The sequence below is a fragment of the Cibotium barometz genome, chromosome 23 (genome assembly GCF_041138505.1).
Source record: "Cibotium barometz isolate CiBa-2024 chromosome 23, ASM4113850v1, whole genome shotgun sequence".
Taxonomy (NCBI): Eukaryota; Viridiplantae; Streptophyta; class Polypodiopsida; order Cyatheales; family Cibotiaceae; genus Cibotium; species Cibotium barometz.
This window is the reverse complement of record NC_141068.1, coordinates 55,198,967-55,204,812: the sequence shown is the minus strand read 5'-3', so window position 1 is coordinate 55,204,812 and position 5,846 is coordinate 55,198,967.

The window sequence follows — 5,846 nt, the reverse complement described above, 5'->3', positions numbered from 1 at the left end:
AACATGTAAATAATGGGCCATGGGCAAGGCTACTATAAATAGGGCCTTAGGTTCATTGAAGACATGCCCTACATTTTTTGTTGTATAGCCTTTATTTCTCATGCGAGTTTACAACCTTGATGTACAGCGAAGCTAATGAGGGTCTGTCTCCATGGCAAGAACATGCATCTTAGGCCTCATGCATGGTTTCTTCTTTTTTGGCCGAGTGTAATGGACTTGTCTGTTGCTGTTGTGTGAGAATTCCTCGACCCATTAGGTGAATCTTCCCAATTTTGAAGTTTATTTTCAAGGCTTGGTTACGTTTACATATGTAAATGTGATTGGTTTTCCCCAATCATGAACCAACCTTGCAGTGCTCATGTAAAGATGTAAGGTCTTTTGAGGTCATAGTGCCCTTTCTTTGGAAATCCATCACCACAAATGGGTGGTTGTTGCTCAATTTGAAGGCCTTGATTTGTTTATCTTGAAAGACTTCCAATGTGTGCACCTACAAGTGATGGGCTTTCCAGTTCCTCCCAGCAATCCTTAGTGATTATGCTGACACCAACACCACTATCCAAGATTGTGGTGACATGATTTTCTTTATAAAAATGATGGGAACATCATATTTCATCACTTTTGAAATAATGTCCCGACTTGTTCATGAGCACTTTTTCCATTCCTGTGGTCTTATGTATGGAAGGAGAGCTCTCAATGTGGCACAACTCATCCTCTACTAGCCCTACTCTATGGGATTTAAAATATCTTTAGTCCTTGCAAAAGAGTTATGGAGAATCAGACTTCCAAGGGCCTAATACATCAAATGTTTGATATTTGTACTCTCGCCGAAGGGCCTACTTTGGGAAATGTAGATTATTTGCACTCATTCAAGGACCTACTATGTCAAATGTGTGATATTTTCACTAATTGAAGAGTCATGGTGGTGAATTAGACTTCCAAGGGCCTCCTACTATGTCAAATGTCCAATATTAGCACACTCATTGAAGGTGGACTAGGACATAAAATTGTATAGAGAATATGTGATGAGTCTTCCCTCTAGGAAGTTGTGCCTCTAAAGGGGATGAAATGAAGTTGTTGTCTGAAAATAGTGTGTTTATCCATTGGAGGAAAAACCTTGGACATCCTCTAGGTATTCATCCCCACTACATCTAGCAATATGGGGTCAGGTTGGATTGGTTCTAGAGTAAGGGCTCCAAATCTATACTTTATCATGCCTTGCAAGAATGGTTCACGGGTTTGGTCATGGCCTTTGATAGGCTCTCGGGTTCCCTCATTGGTTCAGGAATTGACTCGATTGGGGTTGGTGGCTTTAGAGTGGGGTTTAAATATGCTGAGGCGGGATCAATGGTTGGTGTTAGACCACTTTCTCCTTATCTAACATCAAGTTAGTACTCTTTTAGTTTCTTAGGGAGATGCTAACCACTTCGCAGGTTAATGTAGTTTCACTCGCCCGACCTACTTTAAGGTGCTTACAATTTCTTGGGGAGGTGTTAACTTCATAGATTAACATGTTTTCGCTTGCCTAACCTACTGTTGTGCAAAATGGTTGATTTGAAATGCCTATATAGAGATTTTGGGATCTTTATATGTATAGAAGATGTATGTTGATGTGATTGGTTCACATAAAGTGGCTGCATTATAGGTTTTTACAATATCACTTGTAATTGTGTATATATCTATCAGACATAGTATTGGAGATTACAAGCTTGTTGTGAGTGTAGAAGTCTACAAGTTCTTTTTGTGCTATAGAATATCATATTTGGTGCAAGTTAAAGTTATTGTATGTAACATTATCTAACAGTCTATCCCAGATTGTGATCATTGCACAAGAACAACTTCTAAGCATGGACGTTTAGGATGTCAAGCTTCCTCATGGAAAATATTAAAGATGACAAACTTCCTCATGGGAAAAGGATATTGGGAGTTCATTACATATTTCATTATATGTGCCAAGAAGGAGCCCAAGATTTTGGGAAAAACTCCTATGATTAGTCATATAAAGGATGCAACGATACCTAAAGATGTGTGAGATACCTTAGTTAAGATATATAACACAAGTATCAAGGCTAGGAAGATGTAGTTAAAGAAAGAACTCCATAATCTACAAAGGAATAAGCTATGTATTAATGAATACTCATTAATCAAAATTAAAGGGCTTACAAATGCCCTCACCTCTATTAGAGCACCAGTTGATGTGATGACGACTTGGTGTCCACCCACCATTACTTTGAATGGGCGCACTAGTTGTGATGATGACTTGGTGTCCATTACTTTGAATGGGCTTAGAAAAGACTATGATTAGTTTCAAACATTTATCCGAACTTGATAAAATGGGCACTAGTTTGACGATAATTTGGTGTCCATTACTTTGAATGGGCACCATTTGATGATGACTTGGTGTCCATTACTTTGAATGGACTTAGAAAAGAGTATGATTAGTTTTGAACATTTATCTGAACTTGATAAATTTTTTTAAAATTTTAAGAGCTTAGGTTGGGAATAAATTAGCATCTACTAATAATATGCAAGATTAGGCTTGCTACATAGACATAGGTAGAGGTATAGAGGTAAGTCTTTGTCTAGAAAGCTGACATGTAAGCCGATATGGAAACATGAATCATGGACAACATCAACAGGATTCCAATTTGCAAATAGGTGGAAAATGCCACTCTTGAGGAGGTAGGGAGATCTAGAGAGGCCGAGGTGGATGGTAAAGAAATCAGAGTGAAAAAAGCATAGAGTGCTATTACTATGGCAAACCAGGACATATAGCAAAGGACTGCTATAAGAAGCAAAGTGACATAAAAAGTGGGAGGTTGCAGGGAATTATGCATCATCCAGCAAAAGTGAGTAGGCTGAAGATAGAAGTGAGAAAAATTTTGTGATGTAGAATATAAGACTATACTAGGAAATTTGGGACTATTATAATATATAATTAAGCATGATTTAATTAAGAATTAGACTCAAAATTAATAAACTTTTGATTACACTAACTGAACTTACATTAGAATATCCTTACTAAAACCAAACATTTCACTTTCATAAAAAATATTTTGATGTAATTAAGTAAAATATCATTAGATTGGACTCATTTTGAGACCAATGCAAGTCCCATTTTTAAACCTCATAGTAAATTTCAATAACATAAGTCACATTTTTAATACGTTAGTAAATGTTCACTAGAATAAGCTCGTTTAAGATTGAAAGTTTATATATTAAAATATTTTCTTGAGGATACAAAGCAAAATTTCATTAGAATTTCCAAATAAGCATCATTACCAACATGATTACATATATGACATCTTATAGAAACTAAAACATGATAGTGGAACAATGTCCAATTTAAGAAAAAGTGGTGTGTGTGTGTGTGTGTGTGTGTGTGTGTGTGTGTGTGTGTGTGTGTGTGTGTGAGAGAGAGAGAGAGAGAGAGAGAGAGAGAGAGAGAGAAAGAGAGAGAGTCAAACAATGTTATAGAAACTAAAACATGATAGTGGAACAATGTCCAATTTAAGAAAAAGTGGTGTGTGTGTGTGTGTGTGTGTGTGTGTGTGTGTGTGTGTGTGTGTGAGAGAGAGAGAGAGAGAGAGTCAAACAATGTTTGATTTGAAGAAAAGTGATGAGTTGGGTAACAGTGAAATGAATCTAGACCAAATATCAAGAAATCAACACATAAAGTCTAATTCTAGCATCCATTTGATGGGGGCATCAAACACATATGAGAAATCCATGTGATTATGATGAAAAGAGAAGAAATCCACATGCACATGTAGCAAAGAAGGTATGTGCATAGTGCCTAAGTGATTTAACCTCTCACCATGAGGATGGCTATCAAGCTTGCCATGAGCCCTAGACCATGAAAGGCCATATCCATGAAAGAAGCCAAGAGTACATGTAAGTGTCCAAGATATGAATATTGGCCATGGACTAGTTTTAAGTTATGGTCGACCACGTGTGAATACTAGCCATTTCTATGTAAGGTAATTTTGACATTAAGTAATACACAATTATTCCCCTTGCAATAGAATACTTGTGAGCTCTCTTCCCTCTTTTCCCTACTCTGTTGCTTGTGTTCTATTGGTTCATGCTTGAATGCTTGTATAGGATTGGTTGGTTGTAGGTTTCTCTCCTGCATGAGCTTCGTCTCGTCTTTCCCCACTTGTGAGTGAGATCCATAGTGTAGGAAACCTTGTTCTCAACCATCAAGGTGGTTCAAGCTCTTCCTCCATGCCCATGGCTATGGAACTTTCTAGAGTGACAACAAAGTGAGGATTTAGACAATGGGTAGCATGCCCACAACTGAGAAGCATTTCCCAATAACATGTTTCAACAAGGCTAGATAAGCTTTCAACTTATCAGATGTAAAAAATTGTATCTACGAAGGAACTAACAATAATTCCACGAATATTGTTAATTGTATCTATGGAGGAACTAACAATATATCCACAAATACTAGATGCATGTGCTTGTATGCTAGGCAACCAATATTGGTGGCCAGCCATTTTTGCAAGAGGCTAGCTAGCTATAGAGCACAATCTCCTCTTCATCTTGCACATGATGATGATCTCTATGAACGATACCAACCACAACTCTAAGTGGTTCTTCCTACTTCATATCGTTGTGTGATCGGCAACACCAATAGGAAGATAAGGGTGAAGGATAAGTCCGAGGCTTTTACAAATATATATATATATATATATATATATATATATATATGAAGAGAATTCTCCATGAGTTCAAACTTCTTCAACTTCTTTCATGCCTCATTCTCAACCATAACTAGCTATATAACTTCTTTCATGCCTCATTCTCAACCATAACTAGCTATATATATATAGCTAGTTATGGTTGAGAATGAGGCATGAAAGAAGTTGAAGAAGTTTGAACTCATGGAGAATTCTCTTCAAGGGAATTAGCAGCCTACCACTACAAAGGAGCATGGGATCAATAGCAATTGGGGCTACTAGAGAAAAATGGAGTAGCAATATGTAAAAAATCTGTGATTGTTGAGATGGCTTGGAGTACACTCAAAGGAAAACAGATACTAGATACTTTTTGGACTTAGCAAGAAAGATTGTGGTGAGCTATGATATGGTGTTGTTGGAACAACCATGTTGGATGGAGAAGAAGCTTAAGGGAAGAAAGATTGTAATGAGCCATGATATGGTGGTGTTGGAAACAACCATGTTTGATGGAGAAGTAGCTTCCCTCCACTTCATCAAATAGCCAAGAAATTACTACCGAAAAACAGGCACCAAAACCAGACCCATAACAAAAATGTTACCTACACCCATTCCTACAAGAGATTGAAATTGAAGAGTAATATAACGAGCTTGCAAACCACAAAAGGGGAAAGACATTCACTAAAACTTGGTAAAGCATCTCTTTGACTCTACCAGCCATCTTGGATGCACTAAACTACATATGCAGGTCATAGAATCGAGGAGTAGAAAAGGGCCCAAGAAAAACTTGTCAACTATGCACTCATGGCAAAGATGATGAAGGTATAGGAGTCCACAAGCCTTGCTGCAAATTGGATGGGCTTGAGGCTATTGTTGGTACCCAAAAAAAGGTGATGAAGGGTCAACCATTTCGACATTAAGAGGGGAGCATGTAACCTTAGGAAATTATGTGAAGGGTGTCAAATCCAATGTCACATAAGTAGATGGGCCAAATGGACCATAAGCCATAATGTTATGTGGTTGAGAATCAGCCCAAGGTAGCATAAAAAGAAGGTGCCTAGGACAAGTAACAAGTGCAATCACTTAGTCTAACGAGAAGAAAGGAATGCAGTAGTACAAGCAGAACATAGAGTGATGGCTCATGAAAAGCTCTAATTCGCAGAGTAA